The sequence below is a fragment of the Branchiostoma lanceolatum genome, chromosome 2 (assembly GCF_035083965.1).
Source record: "Branchiostoma lanceolatum isolate klBraLanc5 chromosome 2, klBraLanc5.hap2, whole genome shotgun sequence".
Taxonomy (NCBI): domain Eukaryota; kingdom Metazoa; phylum Chordata; class Leptocardii; order Amphioxiformes; family Branchiostomatidae; genus Branchiostoma; species Branchiostoma lanceolatum.
Genome location: NC_089723.1, coordinates 21,339,061 through 21,358,737, shown reverse-complemented (window position 1 = coordinate 21,358,737; position 19,677 = coordinate 21,339,061). Strand labels below are relative to the sequence as shown.

Sequence of the window (19,677 nt, the reverse complement as noted above, 5' to 3'; positions counted from 1 at the left end):
CTATCGAGATGCATTAGAATTGATCAGCATATGTGAACTTGACTATCAAACTGTTGTGCTGGTCCATGTAGCTGTCAAGATGCATTAAACATTTTCAGAATCAACGGACCTGGTTTACAAACTGGTGGCGTAAACGCTTCATGGGGCATAAGGGGGCAGAATTATGGAAACACACGGTGGCAGCTGGTTATGTTACAGTGAGTGACCTGTCACACGTACCTGATCTTTTCACATCTAACTGCAAGCGATACTTAAAACTATCTAATCACAGTGCTTGGCGGCAAAGAGTTCCACTCAACGATAGTTCTAGGGAAAACGAATTAACTACAGTAACTGTAAGAAGTCTTCAGAATGCTTTAGAATGAAAACTAAAAAGGATGAGTTTGAGTTTATTGAGAAAATCCATTAGTGGTGTGCCTTAGGGCACAACACTAATGGATTTTCTCAATAAACTCAAACTCATCCTTTTTAGTTTTCATTCGAAAGCATTCTGAAGACTTTCTGGACTTCTAACTTGACATAACAATAGATACAGTAGATATAACAGTACATACAATGCCGATGCATGGCAATATAACGTATGTACATTAACTACAGAAATTGGAGTTTCCTCGGTTTTATGTCCCACGTAAGAAGGAGCTCGTTTCCGCGCCCGGCGCTTCATCTCTTCTACTTTGTGAGGAGAGTGATTTTGGTGGGTGGGCTCATTCTATGGAGGAAGACACGTGGAGATACAACGTGACTTGCAGAACATAAGGGGGCGTAATTGCCATCTGCTATGCGTCTGGTCTAAACAATCTTCCGGACGGACTCTTAAACTGTAGTGAGGGAGTAAGAGGGGCGCACATTACGAGAGAGAGAGTATCTAAAACTCGGACCACGTAAGGAGGGCGTGATTGTCATCTGCTATTCGTCTGCTAGCTTTGTACAATCTTGAAAACGGGGCACTCTCTCAACACTTCACCACTAATCGTATAGTAAAGTTAACGTTACCTCCATTTGTAAGGAGTGTGGTTTGTGGGGAGGGGTGTATTTTGTGGAAGAGAGACTGTTAGACATGACTTGGACTACGTAAGGAAGGGGGGTATCATCAACTACTAAGTTAACGTCTCGTTTGTAGAGACATTCGGACGAACTTCGAAATATCTTTCAATCTTTATTCGTTTAAATCAACGTGGCAGAAATACACATGATATTATACAATATACATGTACTCCTGAGTTGCGTTGATCTTAAAAATCAGTTCTATGCACAAAGTGCAAGAATATATCCTGGCCTTGAACCCAAACCCAGCCAAAAGCTGTGGAACTCTTCAAACAAGACCCTTATTTCGTGAAGCCCACGCCATGTAGGCGCGACCAAGAAGAATTCTACCGCTGCACGGCGCCAGGTGTTTTTGCCCGATAGGAAACGTATCATAGTGTAGGAGCTGAACAGCTAATTTGGTGACATTAGGTGTTTATTCATGTCTACAATTATCCACTTAACGTTTCAGTGAACACCTGCTTCTTTTTGATAACGCAATGCATTCTTCTAATCCTACAATAATAATAGCCTATTCATCGGTATTCACATGTTTAAGGCCACTTTGAGGCGTGTTTTGCTACTTTTGCATTCGGGGAAGAAATCATCGTTAGCGGGAATAACATTTTAAGAAAGCTTAATGTAAAGGACAGGTCGTTTGGTTTGCTGCCTCCTCAACCATTTCAAGACACTCGCTCGAACCTGGAATATTGTGATCCTGTAGCCATCGCGGTATTGGAACCCTCAATATACAACTCAAGAGTACCATGAGTTCTGCCAAAACAGATGAACTTTCATCTTAACCTATGAGTAGTCTGTAAAAAAGTTGTGTCGGCGAGTTTCCTTTTCACCAACGTTTTTCTTTCCGTGATACCGTGATAAGATATAAAGAATGAATCCCTTTTCCAAATTGATCTCATATATTGGTTTCATTTCTGTGGAACGTAAGTAAAGTAGCTGAAAGCATGTAGAAGAACGATGAATATTCACAAGGTGTCTCGTTATTCATCCTACGCTGGAAAGAGTTCTTCATCAGGATAGTGCTCTACTGCTGTTGTGAACTGTCCAGCTCAAGAAATTTCTGTGCACATTTTCTTGGGCCATCGAACTTATCACGGTAAATATTGACACTTGAATTGATCTCACATGTGTTTTATTGTTTCTGCTGTAATCATCATGCCCTGTTGAACACAGCTGCAGTAGAATCCCCGTATTTAGATGGAGGCTATACAATTACCGACATCGTAAAGACATCCCTCCACCAACGTTGATATTATTCATTCGGCATAATGGAGCTCAACTATCGGTACATGTCACCGCGGGGAATGTTATCAACATTACCGCTACATGACTTCGGCAGCTTATCCCACAAACCTGTCAACTAGCATGTGCTTTGGCCTTGGGAAAACGGTTAACGCTGCATTGCAACCGGCTTACTTACTCAAGTCGTTAAGAAGTAACTTTTGGCTGTAGAAGCGTCTATTGCGATTCCTGATACTGGGTCTCGGGCCTTTCGATAAGTGCAGTGTACCCCATAATCATCCCCTGTCCTAAGGGAGCCATTTGCCTAAATTCTCTTTAATCTACGCTAGGTGTGTGACCCTGTGTATGAAAATTGTGCTCTCCAGTCGAACAAAGGCCAGGAGCAAAGTACTGCCAAATAAATTCGATCCGTACACACCAGCTCAGCTTTAAGCACCAAGGACTGATATCCATTTAGCCTCGAGCTCCTTTGGAGGCATTCCAGGAGCGCCGCCGTTTATTTTTGGAGGGGAGCCCTGATGGGCAGGGGAGATCGTCTCTCTGCCTTTAGAAGGTTCTGTGGGAGCAGAAACGATCTCCCCTGCATAAACCAACTGGCTCATATGTCGACATCCGTGAATCAGAGTTTTAAAAAAGTAATGATAAACGCTGAAGCTTCTAGAAGGTCTGAGAAGGAGGCTGGTATCCATGTGGAATCTTTCTACTCATCCCAATTCTCTCTGCGTCCCCCGATGGACCAAAGCAGGGCCTTGAAGCCGCGAGATGAGTTGATGGATACCGTATCACGCTACACCGTTATTGGGATCAAGAGCGAGCCATAGCCACGGGCCGCTCTAATGGGCATCATTAAGGCATCAGCATTGGCCTCGCGGATGGAAGGAGTAAATTTTAGTTAAACACCTACGGCCGCTAGTTCGTTCAGACCCTTATGATGCCTAGTGGCACATAGGGAAGCAAGTTTTCTTTCTGTTTTAAGCAGGGAATATTTTTTGCGAGAGTAACTTCCCCTCAAAGGGGCTTCAGCTAGCCCTTCCCCTTCAACGTGCTCGAGGCACCTCCTCTAACACGGGAATCCCATTTTACGTCTGTTCCAAAAGACTAAACCCAGTTATCAACTAATTGTAACCAGGAGCTTAACTGTAAGGCTGCTACTATATGAGTTGCAGGGACAACCCTCACTATACTCCAGTTTGTGATGCAGCAGACATAGACATAAAGTTCTTCGGCTATCCACGACAAACACTATCCCCTGGTCCCTCTACAGCAATGTACTCCATAGATATCTCTCTTGAAATCAAATTAAATTTTGACAATTTCTCCACTTCATCCTAGTACTACATCAGCAGTTCTATCATTTACCACGGATGAAAATCAACTGTCATGCGAAGCTTCGATAGGGGATTCAGCCATTGGGCAAGATAGAATCTATTACCCAGAACAAACGATTATAAGTCAGAGGCTGAAATGCGATTATAATTGATCAAACTGTTTTTGAGATAAGGTGAGCTTCATAAGCTTATAGCGATTAGAATAAGCGAAACAAGAAGATCTCACATAAGCAGATTTTCCAACCCGGAATTGAATCGGTCAAAGAGGCTTTTCGAAATGAAGCTAAAGCGACGGAAGCTTGCTTTGCTGGTGACGCGTGTGCCGTGTAATCCACTTATTTAGGCTGTCAGTCGTAACGGATAAAATCGACTTTTCGGTGCATTGTATTCAGCACTAACCCTGAAGGATGGCAAGTAATTGCCGAAATACACCAGTGTCATCGAACGTACAGATACTGTGTGAAAAATAGACGGAGTCTAATGCTACGGTGTCCCTTTTATACATCTTAAACATTGACAATCAATACGGGTATATGAGTCATACCACCGAAACCCATAACCAACCTAGAGTTAACTTGTCGCTCTCCTTATGACTTTGTCTGCGTCTCCTAGAAGTCTTAGAAGATTGTCTATATTCGTGTGCCTTATGTCTAAGATTGTGCACATTTTCCTACCTTTTCCCAGTCATCTACAGTTCGTCAGGCAGCGACAGCTTTTTCACGGCATGTGCATTTAGATAGGATGTAGAAGATTGGCCGTCCACCAAAGGATCGCAATTGATATACGCATAGTGACTTAAGACAACGCGAGATTTTATGTTACCTTGGCCATGCAGCAGTTGGCTCCAATGCAACCAGTAATGAGAATCAGTTTGGAACGGGCGAAGAACCGAGTAGTATTGTCGGATATTTTTCACTCAAATATACCGATCAATACTGGCATATTGATTGACATCAATCAGCAGCTGTCATGTAAGACTAATGGTATTCTTTATCAGCAAATACATTTTGTGATCAGAACCGTTTAAAACTCTTGACACAAGCAAGTATCTGTCTACTGTTTTGAAAGAGAACATTGCATCTATTAGAGATACGTTCTGAGTAGAATATCTAAATAGACCTCGTATAAAGGTCGTGTGCGTAGTCTGGAACTAGAAGCCATGAGTTCTATCCCGGCTGTGTCGCTCATCCGACATGCACGTTACTGAAAAGGGTTGCAGTCCTTAAGACGGGACTTTTTAAACCGTTATCCACTGTTCATTGTGGTTGTCGAAAAGAGCTAAAGGAATCTTCCGGGTACAATGGGCTTCTGTGCCACGACTAGTGAAAGGGTAACACTTCAATGGGCTTAGCTGGATCGATATCACTTTCACACACACACCATCCCATCACCATCACCATCCCCATTGGTATGGCCCTATGTCCCTCCATAACCGTCCACTTTCTTCCGTTGGTTCCACAGTTAATCAGCGGTCTGCAAAGCGAGGCTGACCCCATTTCCTGGTATCACAAACATCGATCAAATCTGATAGCCGTCAGAACGTCGAGATATCCTCGTGCGTCCCGCAATTAGGGCAATATGCTTAATCGAATGTGCGGATTGCTTTTGAAGTTGTCTGGGGAGCGGGGCATGCATGGCAAGTTCTTGGGTACGTGAGCACGTAGATGAATATGGAGGACAGGCGTAAGGTTGTAACGTTATCTCCTGATCCAAGCTCACGTTTTGTTCACATCAGATAGCAATAGATCGATTGAACGTTATTGCTCAACAGCCGTACATGGTACAATGTATGGCAAAAGCTACTTATCAACAATACTATAAGGCAAATATATTCAACAGGTATGAAGTCTACGTACATTGTTGATACTGACATCATCATCATCATGGAGAAAAGAAAAAAAGGTACGAGGGATGATACTGACATGCTTGCATATTTTATCTGACGTTTGTGGATCCACAACGTAGTGAACATTTCTCTCTCAACTACATGGGGACGATCTGGTAAACATCTTCATAACTAAGCCAGATATTTTCTACAGTCAGTAGAATAGGAAGGATTCGATTTTCAAGACCTTTATGGCGTAAGCATTCAGACTACATAGTACTCAAAAGGTCACTGATAGCAAGCCGCCAGAGTTGCATCAATCTTTATTGAACTGGCATCATACGGATACACAGCCCTGATCATCTTAACGAGTAGTGCAGTGCTTTAGATGGGAGTACAGTGTAGTCGCAGGTGGTTCATCCTATGGGCCCAATGTTCTGAACTTTTATGGTCGACGATTATTTTGTCCCGGACATAAACGATGAGGAGGAGACTAACACTTCTCCCATTTCGTCATCGCCGTACGAATACCATGATGGTATTTCGATGAACGATCGATGTACCTTTATCACACCGTGTACGACACAAGTCATAGCGTCCAGTGATCGATGCGTCACGCCCTTCATTGCGCGATGAACACCGTAAGTTATGTCAATGAAGGATCGGTGTATCATGGCCCTCATGGGTCGGGTTACGGCCCTTTTGTCGCCCATCTAGGGTGATTCATTGCTTGTATTAGATATATCTAAATACGCCACTCATTAAAATGGCATTAAAAAGCCGCTCAATCTTGCACGATGAAACTGTGGGAAAAACATCTGCCCAATATGAACCCAAATTAGTAGGTACGGAAACTTAACGAGAGACTTTTATGTTTGTGTAAATGGGCCGGGACCATAATGTGGGAGGAGAGCTCGGTTTAGTTAACCATACGGACAATACATTATCTATTCACTACAACGGACTCCTATTCAAACTATATAGGCTGTTTGCCATTTTCCGTAGAGGTAGCGGCTCGGGTTCGTGCCCGGATCTGGGAACGTCTGGAATTAAGAGACACATCGTCCTATCGGATGGGGACGTGAAGTCGGTAACCCCGTGTACCAGGGAGCTATAGGTGTTAGCCTCAAGCGTCAAAACTCACGAATGCAAAAGAACCTAGCAAACGTATCGAGAATTTGCTAACGAAAAACAACTCGTGCTTCGTCTTCAGTCTCTGGTATCGCCCTCCCGGTTTACCTAACCGGTACACGTGCATTCATAGTATGCACGACTACGCTAGTAATGTCTAAAGTAGCACCAGCAACAGAGGTAATTGTGTAGCGCAAATCTGTCTTTTAAACAGACCTCCTGAAGCATGTACGGGTCGGGCTCGTGCCCTTTATCGATCCCTCAATGTTGCGCCTACCTCTCTAATATAAGGCCATTACGTTTCTTCTTCCTGCACACAGTTTGAAATTCAACAACAAAAGACTGACTGAAGAAACTTCATACTTAAAAAGTCTAAAAGGCAACATATTCTCTGTGATTTGAAAGTACAGAATATACGAGTATTCCTTTCCACTGCCACCACAGAGCTTTATTTCAACCTTCGTAAACGAATAGTTAAATGAAATTGGTATACCAGTAATTCTCTGATTTATGTATTGCCATAGACTCTATTGAGGGCATTATAAACGAAAAGGAGTTGACTGACATCAATTTATGTTGGGAAAACGAATAACACTTATCACAAAATGGACTAAACGGAATCAGCCATGATCACTGTAGTACGTGATATGAAAAATGTACATACAAAGCCCTATCTTCATGATCCCAGTCATGCTTAGTTTATCTTTAACCATGGGCTATCTTAGTCATATCCAAATTACACAAGGACGGCAACTGACGGTGATTTGACAACGCTCAACAAATTTCATTGGTTAAAAAAACGATAATTTTTTTTGTTTTTCTTTTCGGTGATACTCTAACGGTGTGCAAGGTGTTTCAATTATGACGTCAAGGGCAACACAAACCCATACAAATTAGGTCGTAGCGAGGTCGCAACGCGATCGCAGTCTAGTGGAATGGGGGCCTGAAAGACTACCCTGTCATCTCGTGTGATGTCCCCTTTTACTGCCATCTGGTGGAGACTATGCCCCATTGATACCACTCAAGCATCAAACAATGTAGAGTACCGGGGAGATCTATCCAAAATTACATCAGACTCCGGTCGTCTCATGTCACCGTGGAAAAAGTTAAATCACCCAAAATGTTCCGAACCGATTTCAGAACGCCACGTAGAATTAAAACCATCGGCGCTATAGCTCCGACGTCGACGTAAATCCTTATCTGTGTGCGGCAAGTTAACTTAAGACTGATCCTTCCTGTCTAGAATCTTGTCAGTATGCCACTTTTGATAGATGGAAGATGCCGCTATCAGTAAGACTGCATCTTTTACCTTATCAGTCTTAGTCACATCTGAGAGTGTATTTTCGTCCTCTCGGTTTTTCTTTCTATTGTTCGGTCAAATCGCCCCAAAGTACCGGGACATGAACATTATACTTTTATTTACTATATCTTATACAAATATAAATCCGTCAACGAGGTGCTCTGTGACAATAAAACAATAAATTGATGAAGGATGCCGCTATCAGTTCGAATGCACTCGTAAACATAACTGTTAATGATATCTGTGAAACTCCATCTAGAAATCGCCATATTTCAGTGTTGCTCTGTTTCTTGAAAGCTTTTCAAAGTAAATGTTGAGGCCTCATTTCTACTAAACGGCGACCGCTGAGCGACCGTACCGCGACCAAACTTGGATTTGTGTGACCATTGATTTCATAATCGAAATATGGTGTAGAAGTATGATTTAAAAGACACAAAAAAATCATATAAAAAATCGTTTTTAATCTATAAATTCGTCAAATCTTTGGTCGCTCAGTGGTCGCAGCACGGTCGCAGTCTCTAGTGGAAATCGACCTACAATTGATATACAGAGGCACCTTAAAACTACGGAAACAGTCAACAATCCTACTAGGCTTTTCTGACGATGCAGGTATCTCAAAATGTTCCAATTGAGATGGCGATGTGAAAGGAATCTAGACCAAACAGTCACTTTTATCTTTGACAATACACGGAAGAATTCTTTAGACCACACAAACGATACAAGAAAGCTAGCAGGTAGCCTTTTCTGACTTGGGGATACTTGCTTCTTGCCTTTGGGTAGTTCTAAATATTCCAAGGCTAGCATCGGGGGTGTAATAGAAAATCGAGGGGATGTCACTGCCTCGCATGGTCTTTATCATATGCATATAACTCGGATCATACCATGATAAAAGCATACGCTAACACGTAACCCTTACGTTTATCTCTGCATATTAGTACACGTTTCTAACTTCGTCCGTCAAATGATGGCCAAATTCTTATTTCGGTAACAATCCGCTTACCTTTAGATGTACTACGACGGCTGACGATGTCAGGATATCGGCAATACTTCTAGGACGTCACAGCGTTCACGTTTCAACACTTTGAGGCTACATCTGATTTGGGCTCCGATGATGTATTAAGCATCAATCTCATTCCATTAAATCTCATTGCACCATGTACCGAGCGTGCTGCCAGACGCGCTCTCCTCGACACTCGCTCAGTCTGGAGGACAAAACTTGGGGACGGAAAAACGTATATGTGACCAGGTGTCCATCACGTGATCAGTCCTGTCAGCCAATCACCACTGAGCTGTGCGTCCTGTCCAATAGGCTTTAGGATATCGATGATCATGGATCTACAGACATGTATGGATCAAGGTGTGAGGTCATTACAGGCAGGGAGTTATCAAAAGGATTCGAACAATCAATTAGGAGTAGACAAATCTCGTTCTAAAGCCGTCGCCTGCGTTGCCTTGATTTGGTATATAGAATGCAGCAAAATATTATCAAGTTGTTGCCTTTTTTCCTCAATACAACAAATCTTTATCTTTTCACGACTATTAACATTTTGGAAGTCTTTCGGCTGTTGTTTGATTGGTGTGCTGGATTATGGTAAAAGATGCTTTAGGAAGTGCGAGGTTCATCTGAGAAACAATACCGTCCATTTCCCGCAACATGGAGCAGAACCTGCGCCACAGTGCGGTTTAGACCCCCCATTACACTAGACGGCGATTGAGCTGCGACCTCGCTGCGACCTTCATTGGATTTGTGTAACCCTTGACTTCATAATTGGAATATCATGCAAAATGTAAAAGTATCACAGGCGAGAGAACAAAACCTACAAAACGTACAATGATTCTGTTTTCATTTTGCAATGAAATTCGTTGAGCGATCTGTCCAATTGTCGGTCGCAACGCGATAACCACCCTAGTCATGCTGAGGTCAAAATTTGGTAGTTAACGGGATTTTTGGCAATTTCGGGCGTAACCCATACTTGGCATCCTGTGGCCAGAGGGCTATTTTGGGGCACGACTGGGGCCCTGGAAGTTTTTAACACGGAGTTAAAATCAACGCGGAACCCGGTAACAAGTTGGTGACGTGAGCTAATCGTAAGAACACCTAGAGGTACCTTTACAGTGTCCGTCAGTCTACCGGGACAATGTCTTCGGGGCCCGGTCGTGACTACACGCCCTACGGGCACCGGCGCAAATGTGACCGTAGCATTTCAGTGCGTTTCAGTTGTTCCCACACCGGGAATCGAACCCGGGCCTTGGCGATGCACCGTTCCAACACACTTACCACTAGGCTAAAAGGTCCGGACCCGTTAGACCGGTCAGTAAGTGGTGCTTGAACCACACTGTTACACAAACCTAAACCCCTTCGGCCGAACACCTAAGTCTTTGCAAACGTTAAACACGTTTTTCCCATTACACCGACGACCTTTGCCACCCCAATTACCTGCAGTGATTTCAACTGCCAAGTTGCTATCGGGTTTTCAACATCAACACCTCATTTTGATAATGCAAAGGTTATGTAATCATGATCCACTGTCGTATCAGCGTCAGTGAGCTTATGCCAGACTAAGAACGAATTAGTTTTCAATACCAATAACGGGTTGATTAGAATAAGGTTATGTAATCTGGACGTCCATTCCGTATCAACGCCGGTGACCTTGACTGCCAAGTTGAGAACAAATTCCTACTCTCCAAGCAGAGCATGGGTTTCGGCAGGTTTTTGACGTGTTTTTAGGCGTTTTTGTCGGGCTTTCTACTTTGTCATCTTAACCCTATCTAGACCGGGCTTTTTTTAGACTTCTTGGACGGGGGGGGGGGGGGGGGCTCTTTCGACCCCCCCGTCATAACTTCCGAACGGTATTCTCTATCATCACCAAATTTTCAGGGAGTGATCTTCACGTAAAGTTTTATAATTCCAGTAATTTTGGTGACGTTGTGACGTAATATGACGTAATTATTACGTCATCGATGTGATTTTATTGGCTAAATATGGAATTCCCATAATATCTAAAATTATTAGACAAAACAGTGCGTATCAGTGGTAAGTTGACGTCAAAATGACGTCGAAGAATGACGTCATGTGTTGTTAGCGACCCCCTGGGATCCGCCATCTTGGATCGGCCATTTTGAAATTTTTCAATATACATTTTTTCAATGTATGATCCCAAATAACAATCAAAATAGACTAAAAACATTAATCTGAATGTTAATGTTTCAGGTTAAGAAAATTCCAGGTTGTGACGAATTTCAAGGCGAAAAAGCCTGTTTATACCGAAAATAAAGATTTTGTCCGCCATCTTGGATTTTGAGCGATGACGACATCAAATTAGCATAATTTATGAATATTGAATCATGACAGTTACATTAAATCACATGTGATGTTATACATGAAGGAAAATAGTGTGGTTGAGCAAGAAAACATTGGAAACAACTATGTTTAAATCGAAATTAGTGAAATTTGCATAAAATGCCTCTTCAGAAACCCGTTGCCATGGCAACACGAAAAATGATAAACTTATAGTTTTATCATAATATTGTTGCCAACTAAATTTTAGGAAAAGTCACAAAGTTTGGTTGTCCTACCATACGTCGTTTGGCAGTTATACGAGGTCAAAGTTGGCGCGGGCACTTTTAGCCCCCCCCCCGGTCTAGATAGGGTTAAAAAAGATGACAGAGTAAAAAGCCCGACAAAAACCAGCCGAAACCCATGCTCTGCTTTGAGAGTTCAAAAGTCCGACACCATCACCTTTGCTCGGGGTTAATAGGACCAGGTTATGTCATCAATATGCCCCTGCTATGATATCGACTGCCAAGTTGAGAATAGGCTTTCAACATGTCCTTTCGGGCTTAATGAGACTAAGGTTATGTAATCCTTGTGAGTTTGAATGCCAGGCTAAGAACGAATGAGATTTAAATATCAATAACGGGTTCATCAGATAGGGTTATGTACTAGTAATCTGGATGTCAATTCCGTATCAACGCCGAGACCTCGACTGCCAAGTTGAGAACAAAATTCCAACACCATCACCTTTGCTCGGGGTTAATTGGACTTCTGTTATGTCATCATGATGCTCCCACGATAATATCGTCAGTGACTTCGACTGCCAAGTTCAGAATTGGTTTTCAACATGTCTTTTTGCCTTGATTCCACTAGACGGCGATCGCGCTGCGCTCTCGCTGCGACCTCAATCAGATTTGTGTTAACCTTGAGTTCATGATTGAAATATAATGCAAAATGCAAAAGTATGATTGAAAAGACAACAAAACACACAAAACGTAAAAAGATTCGTTTTTTTATTTATGAAAATTCTTTGAGCGCTCTGTTGGATTTGAGGTCGCAGAGAGCGCGCGGCGAGAGCGCCGTCCTAATGGAATGGGGGCATTTCGGGATTGATAAGACTAAGATTATGTAATCCTGCTTCTTTGCCCTTTCAGCGTCCGTGAGTTTGAATGCCAATCTAAGAACGAATTAGTTTTCAATTACAACACGGGATTGATTAGTATAGGGTTATGTAATCCTGCTTCGTTGCCGTTTAAATGTGAGTTTAAATGCCACGCTGAGACACAAAGTCTATTTCCAATAACAATACCGGGTTCATAAGACTTAGGTTATGCAATGAAACTGCGCCTGTCGTCTTTTTGACGTCACTGATGACGTCGACTGCCAAGTTGAAAAAGGATTTTGATCACCGACAACTCTTTTCGAGCTTAATAAGGCCACAGCAATGACATTAATCCCACAGCAAGTAAATGTTATGGATGACATCAGCACGCTCATTAATTTTCACCTGATTTTGAAAAAAGAAACAACGATTATCAAAATGGGAATCTATGTCGTGTAGCAGCCTTGATTGTACCTGTAGATATGACACTGGTGAGATAGACCTCTCGCATTAGATTTGGAGTCTTCAGAGGATATGTCATCCGTAAAATGTACTTGCTGTGGCATAAGGCTCAGGTCATGTTATCATGATACCATTTCTGACTTTGAATGCCAAGCTCAGAACGGATAATTAACATTGATATCTTTGGTCGGTGTTCATATGACTAAGGCTATGTCGTCAGGACGCCCATTTCGTAGTAACGTCGGTGCTCCCGACTGCCAAGCTAAGAAGTGGTTATCAACATCTCATTACGGGGTTGACCAGGCTTATCTCGGACCCACTGGACTTCTATTTGTTGTGTCCATTTATCAAACATACCTGGTTCTTGCCACTGTGCCATGGTGAGCTGATCAGTAATGGATTTTGTCTAAGGGGGTCAAAGTGGTTTGACAAAGGCCAGCAAAAATCCATTACTTACTTTCCAAGAAAACGTTTACGCATGGTGAGATGTTCAGTAATGGCTTTTGTCCGAGGAGTTCAAAGTCGTTCGATAAAGGCCAGAAAAAATCAATTACTTACTTATTTAAAAAAAAAACGGTTACGAGAAAATACCTTTGCTAAGCATTTGTCAGTGTCAAAGGCTCCGGACTGCTTGTTTGGATGTCAAAGACTGTACGTACAAAACTGTACTAAGGCGACTTATGGACATTTTCGTATTGGAAACAATTAGGATGATTAGATAGATACCCTTCACAAAAGATGTATCATTCGTACAGATAAGCACAAGCATTTAAACGTTCCTCCAGCTTTCTTGCGCACCTGTGTGTTGAGTCTGTATCAACCAGAGCTACACCTGTTACTCATGAAATAACGTTTCAAGAGCACCATTCTCCAATCATTATGCAGAGATACTCCCAATCAATATGCAGACATACTCCAAGCCTAAGTGGTAACATGATTTGAATCAGAGATATAAGATCCTGCACAAACGGTTTACTTTCATGCACGCTGGTAAAGCGGCAAAGTGCAGGCCAGAGAAGGGTAAAACTGTTGATTGTGTTCTTTGCTGTAAACCGTCACTCGTCAAGTCCACTTATAAGTAAATCCATATCTTTTATGCATCTCATTTGTCCATGCAATGTGCCGTTACAACTGCCTTTTAAATTACATGAGAGGGAACCGATAAATTGTAATTTGACCGTCTTTCATTCAAGCGCCTAGAGGCCCTTATCGGCTAAATGAAATATGAGCCTACTCTGCAGGTACTTATTCACACAGTCGCTTCCAATAATCCGTGTGACTTACGCCAGAAGTAGCGAACATCTTTACTTACTGCCCTCTCAAGGTTGAAAAACAATTCTTATGTTACTTCTCTGACTTGTTTCTATCTCAACAGAGTAGGTTTTCTGGTATGGCGTATCTCTTAGGCTATTGAAAAATGGATTTGATTATGTGGATTACATCCTCTGCACACTCAAAAAGTGATGCGAGCGTGCGAATAAAAAAGTTGGATGAAAAAATATATTTGCGTTCATCATTAGATTTAAGTGGTCAGGAAAGTTGGACAAATGACCGAACACACAGAGTATGGTATACAAAACAATATTCTTTTGTTCTTTAACCTTTAATTTTCTTCTTTGACGTTGGAAGATTTCGCTCATTGTCGTCCGTTCTCCTATCCTTTTTTTGCAATTTACGTCATACATTTGCTAATTTGTTCTTTTGATCTTTCATCTTCGACTTCAGAAGATTTTGATCGGGACTTGATATACATTTTCAGCTTACTTGTTATACATGCACACAAAATATGTTTGCGTGCTCAGTACAAAGCTTATACTTTTTTGGGGGGAAACGGGTGAAAATTAATGGATGCGCGGATATAATAATCAAGTTAGTGTGGCCTTACCTACAGAATAATGAAGACAGGATCTATCAAGCTATATCAATTAGCTGACCCGGGTTTTTTCTAGTGAATCATTTTTAAGTTGAGTGTTAAGCAAATATTACGTGAATCATTTTTATAGTAAGCTTTACATACTCATCTCCAGCTGTGACTAATATCATCCGATCACACCATCTATGATTCTTGTCGGAGCTGGCTTTGGAGAATATACCGTCTATCAAATTCTCACACTCTTAAGTTCAAAAACACATTTTTATTAGCTCTTACTTAGGTTCGCACCTGTGTGACATCCACTAGTATCTATTTCAGTGTTACGCTTAGGTCCCAGTTGGAAAAGCAGCCCTGCCGGGTAATTGACGGACTTTTTTTGCACCTTCGGGCGTGACCCCTACTTGGCCCCATGGGACACCACACGGCTGCTGGGCTATTTGGGGCCCGGCCGGTACCCCACATATTTTAACTCAGACTTAAAATCTTCGCAGCGCCCGAGAACCAACAGACGCCGTGAGCTAATCGTGCGGACACCTGGAGGTACCCCCCCCCCGTACCCGGTACCCGGCAGTCCACCGTGACAAATTTGTGGTTTCGGGGCCCGGCCGGGACTACATGGTCTACACCTACTACGGGCACCGGCTCAATTGGGGCCTAACTTGGGGCCATTACTTGGAGCCAAAGCAACAGTGAAGTATTCTATCGATGTGTAATGTTCACTCTGTCAATGAACGCACTATACCTATGTCAGTGACCGGGATAACAAATATCATAATCACCGCGACGCGCCGAAGGCTGACAACTGCACGCCCTCCGGCCCCCATCATTGTGACATGAAGTACGTTCGGAATAGTCATAAAGATCAAAAGTCACATCTTACTACGGGATCCGACTGAAATATGTGGTGACGGAAGCAGTCACTATATATATAGCCACTATTCGGAAGTATTTCTTCTCCACAACTCTGGCCTTCTGTCGCCGTGGTATCGATCCCATCGAGCATATGTCGTTATCTAGCCATACGGTCCTTTATTATGAAATCAATCATGTAAGGCCGTCAACCTAAAAAATGTCAAAGGCTACAGATAGCACCAAGCTAAGGCACCAAGATTTGGTTTTCTCAGAATCTATACTCAACACTTTAAGCAGGTAATTCGTCATTGTCTTTTGAACAAAACATAATGGAAGAGTAATTTCGAACTTCAATAACCTACAACATTTTTCCATTAGTGTTTGTTGGAAAAAAGAGATAAGTGGAACTTAAAGTCTGTAGTCTTGAATATAGTTCAAGCCTTGTAGACATACCGCAGAATTTTCCTTTCTTGAAGCGTTAATGACACGCTGTCTGTACAACTCAAGAAAGTATCACTCACTTGAGAAACTTTCTGGCCCATCGGTTTCCGATAGATAGTGAGAGTGAGTACCACAACAGAATGCAATTGACAGGCGTTTGGGCGTGCTGACATTCCCATGAAAAGGCCTTTAATGGTAGCAATCCTGAGAAACAGGTGTTCCTTCAACGGTTCATTGACCATAATCCACATGTTGGTTCAACTGATTTCAGAAGTGGCAGGAATACGAGCTTTACGCTTTACTGATCGAGTGGTACACGAAATGCAGCTCATATGAGTGATGAGGCGAGGAAATTTATCGATTTCTTCTTTTTTTCGGCGAGATGAACCAAAAGAAGGTCGACGTTCTCCAGAGAGAGAGAGAGAGAGAAAGAGAGAGAGAGAGAGAGAGAGAGAGAGTGTGTGTGTGTGTGTGTGTGTGTTTATATTTATTGATAGTGTTGTACAATGTTTCATCAATATTGCATCAAACTTTTTTAGACCCATCGTGCCAAAACTGCCCTTTAACAAAGATCGCTTCAGTTAAATTGCACATAAAACATATGGCTTCATACAACTGAACTACACAACTACTTTTTATGTGCAATCAACTACAATTCAAAGTGTACTTATAAATGCATGAAAGACATCATGTAGGTTTCAAGCACATGAAATATATCGTCGTTTTACAATCATGAGCACGTAAAGACAAGCCCATAGCGTGGATAATGACATAGTAAAACCCATGCAGTTCCCTATAAGTCAATGTATGGAATTGCCGTAATGCCGAGAATGGTTGTAAGAAGCAAGGTTATAAATCACCTACCATGATAAGATATTTTTAAGACTTATAATGAGACACAAATACAATCTATCTTAGTCAAGACACATTCATTGCAATCAGGAATGTATTCAGTTCCCTAGGGTTATGCACTTTACAGTACATGTACTTGCATATGACATATGGATATACATAATTAGTAAGATGGTATCGTATAAGATAAATACCTCGGCTGGGTTGGGACTTGAAACCAGATTGAAGCTCTCCGCACCTTCTTAACTTAAATGTCTGCAGTATATTGATCGACGGTTTGTGGTTAGAACTACCGTCTTTGTTCTAAATCCAAACAGTGTAGCTTTCCTTTCAAAGTATCAGTTACTTGAAGCTTCGAAGACGTAGAAAGAAGTAGAAAGAATTTTTCCATATATTGGCGCCTCCAGTAAGCTGTTGACACAACACACAAATATATAAGGATTCAAATCTAATGCTATGAACGCCAGGATAACGTAACTAAACTAGTTCCACATGGAACAATACAATCGTATTTCTTTTGATATACATTTATTGTCGGGAAGATGTTGTCGGGAGGAGAAAGATTTAAGGAACTGTAGCCAATAAGGGGCTTTTTCTTGCATCGCATAACTCAGTTTTGCTCGCTAAGTGTGTGTTTTATATATATTGTGATAAAATTAGCCCTGTACAATATATCATCAATATTATACCTGTACCTCACTTTTAAAGACCTTCCTTGTCAATACTGAGCAATTTGAGGAATAGAAAAAACGGTTGTGCTATTTAAGCCTCGTACTCAGATTCGTAATGTAATGTAACACACACCACGCCAAAACTGCCCTTCAACAAAGGACGTTTTTGCTAAATTGCACATAAAAAGACATTGCTTCATAGAACTACACAACTGCTTTTTTATGTACAACCAATTACAGTCCTAAATGTACTTGGAAATGCATGTACTGTATATGAAGCGTGACTTCATATAACTACTTTTTATGCGCACTAAACCTTTTGAATATGCGCTCAAATGCATGACAGATGTCATGAACGTGAATAGTTTCATCAGGTTGGTAAGTCACTGAATAAAAAGACTCTTTTAACACAACCAAGAGATTTATTCAACCGAGGTTTCGGTGAGCATCTGTCACCTTCTACGTTTGGGACCGCATAGTGATGTCATCCCCTGTTTAGCCTGAGTGTCATCCTGTTTCAGTTCCAGGGTAAAGCCTGGAATTGAAACAGGATGACACTCAGGTATCCCCTGTTATGGTACATATGTAAATATTTTGCGTTTGCATCTCATTAATATGTATAAGCAGCAACACCTGTGCTGCATTGCTATGTGAACCAGTCAGAATTGCCTTGAAGAAGGTGACAGATGGTCAAAAAAACGTCGGTTAAATAAATCTCTTGGTTGTGTAAATATTCGGATGTCATGAACGTTCAAGGACATGAAATATATAGGCGTTTTACTTTCATGGGTACGTATCAAAAGGAAATAAAGAGTTGACAAAATACATGTATAAAGATTTGCGACTTCAAAATGTAACAGGGCATATGTTAGTAACATAAGGAAACAATTTCTTCAGAGAACAATCATCATGGCGAAGTGTTTATTCGATTATTCTATTTCCTCTCTCTACTGTTCAGATGGCAGTGAGAAATATTTTAGGGTCCCAAAATTTGCTTGTTGGCAGTGCATAAGCGGTTGCGTGACTTTTGAAAGTTTGGTAACACTCTGTGAACTACAATTAGATTAAATGCGTTGTCATTGCGTTATCATATTTCCAATGGCTGCGTATATACGGTAGGAAACATGCTTGTTCTACTTCATTACTTATTTCAAGGATGGAAAGTTTTTAAATGGATAAAGCAGCTACAGCTCTTCCAATATTGCCGTATCTCAAATGTTAATAACTTGCTCACTGTACCGTATTGTAGATAGCTTACCTAGAACAAGACTTCTGTGAACCGCTGTATGGCATAATTCTTTGTTGAATCTTTCTCTGATTGATGAGAGACTGAATTGGCCTGCGGGCCGCTTTTCATTGAAGCCATGAAGAAGGAGGTAATGGTCACACAAAATATAGCAAATTAGGTACAGAAACAAGCAGTTCTGCATTAACGCTTCACGTGCTTTCAGCAGTCTTATTTCTATTCTATGACGTTCTTCTTGGAATCGATTTATGACCTTTGATGTTTTCGAATCAAATGGATAAGTACACTAAGCCATACGCCTACCGTACAGGAAGTGCTTCTTATCCTTTCATTTATCTGTTCATACTTGTCTGAAAGTATGAAAAGATAATTCTTAAGTATAAAAAAATGAATGGTTGAGGTTGAGAGCGTTATCAAGTATTAACCGTATCAGGCAATTTGAAAGCTTACCTCCAATATTGCTGTTACGTGAATCGACAGCTGCCGAGACTAATCCACGTAATAATTTCATTTGAACGAAACGAAGTGATTTTCTTACCAATGCCGGCATCCGTCTGACCCGGCCTGCCTTGAGTTCAGCCGATGTGTGACGGTCTAATTGCATCGATTTGCAGGTCAGGGACGCAGTCAGAAACAAGCGCACGAATGATCGGTTCGTTACGTCGATGAAGGTCAGACATTCAGGTAATAAGATACGCCAAATAGCAGTTACTCAAGCAACTGGATATGATTTTGGAAACGGTCAGACGTTTCCGGTAGCATCCACTACCTTTCGTCAGTGACACTGACCTTCCAGGGACAGACATTAGCTCCTGTACTCAACCAACAGGCAGGAGATAGTTGACTCATCAGCATCAACTTGTCTTGACTTTGTTTTATCTTTGCTCCCTATTGGACTATCTAAAATTGTCTTATGTCATTTGTATATCAATTCATAGTTCGTGGTCAAAGACCTGCTGGTCTACAGATTTTACTCAGTATCACTGACGTAAGGTTTCCAAAATCATATCCAGTTGCTTGTCAATGAGTAACTG

General features: G+C 41.6%; 1 protein-coding gene across 2 annotated transcripts in view; it reads right to left on the bottom strand.

The window, feature by feature from the left end:
• Window positions 1-19,463, bottom strand: part of LOC136427892 (vasopressin V2 receptor-like) — a 33,893-nt gene extending 14,430 nt beyond the window's left edge. Inside the window, exon 1 of one of the 2 annotated variants that reach the window (XM_066417107.1) lies at window positions 19,182-19,463. The gene's annotated coding sequence lies outside the window, so the exon portion shown is untranslated. Of the gene's footprint in view, window positions 1-8,870; window positions 9,055-19,181 lie in introns of those variants that run through there. The other variant, XM_066417106.1, reaches the window with a different exon arrangement.
• Window positions 19,464-19,677: the final 214 nt, after the last annotated feature.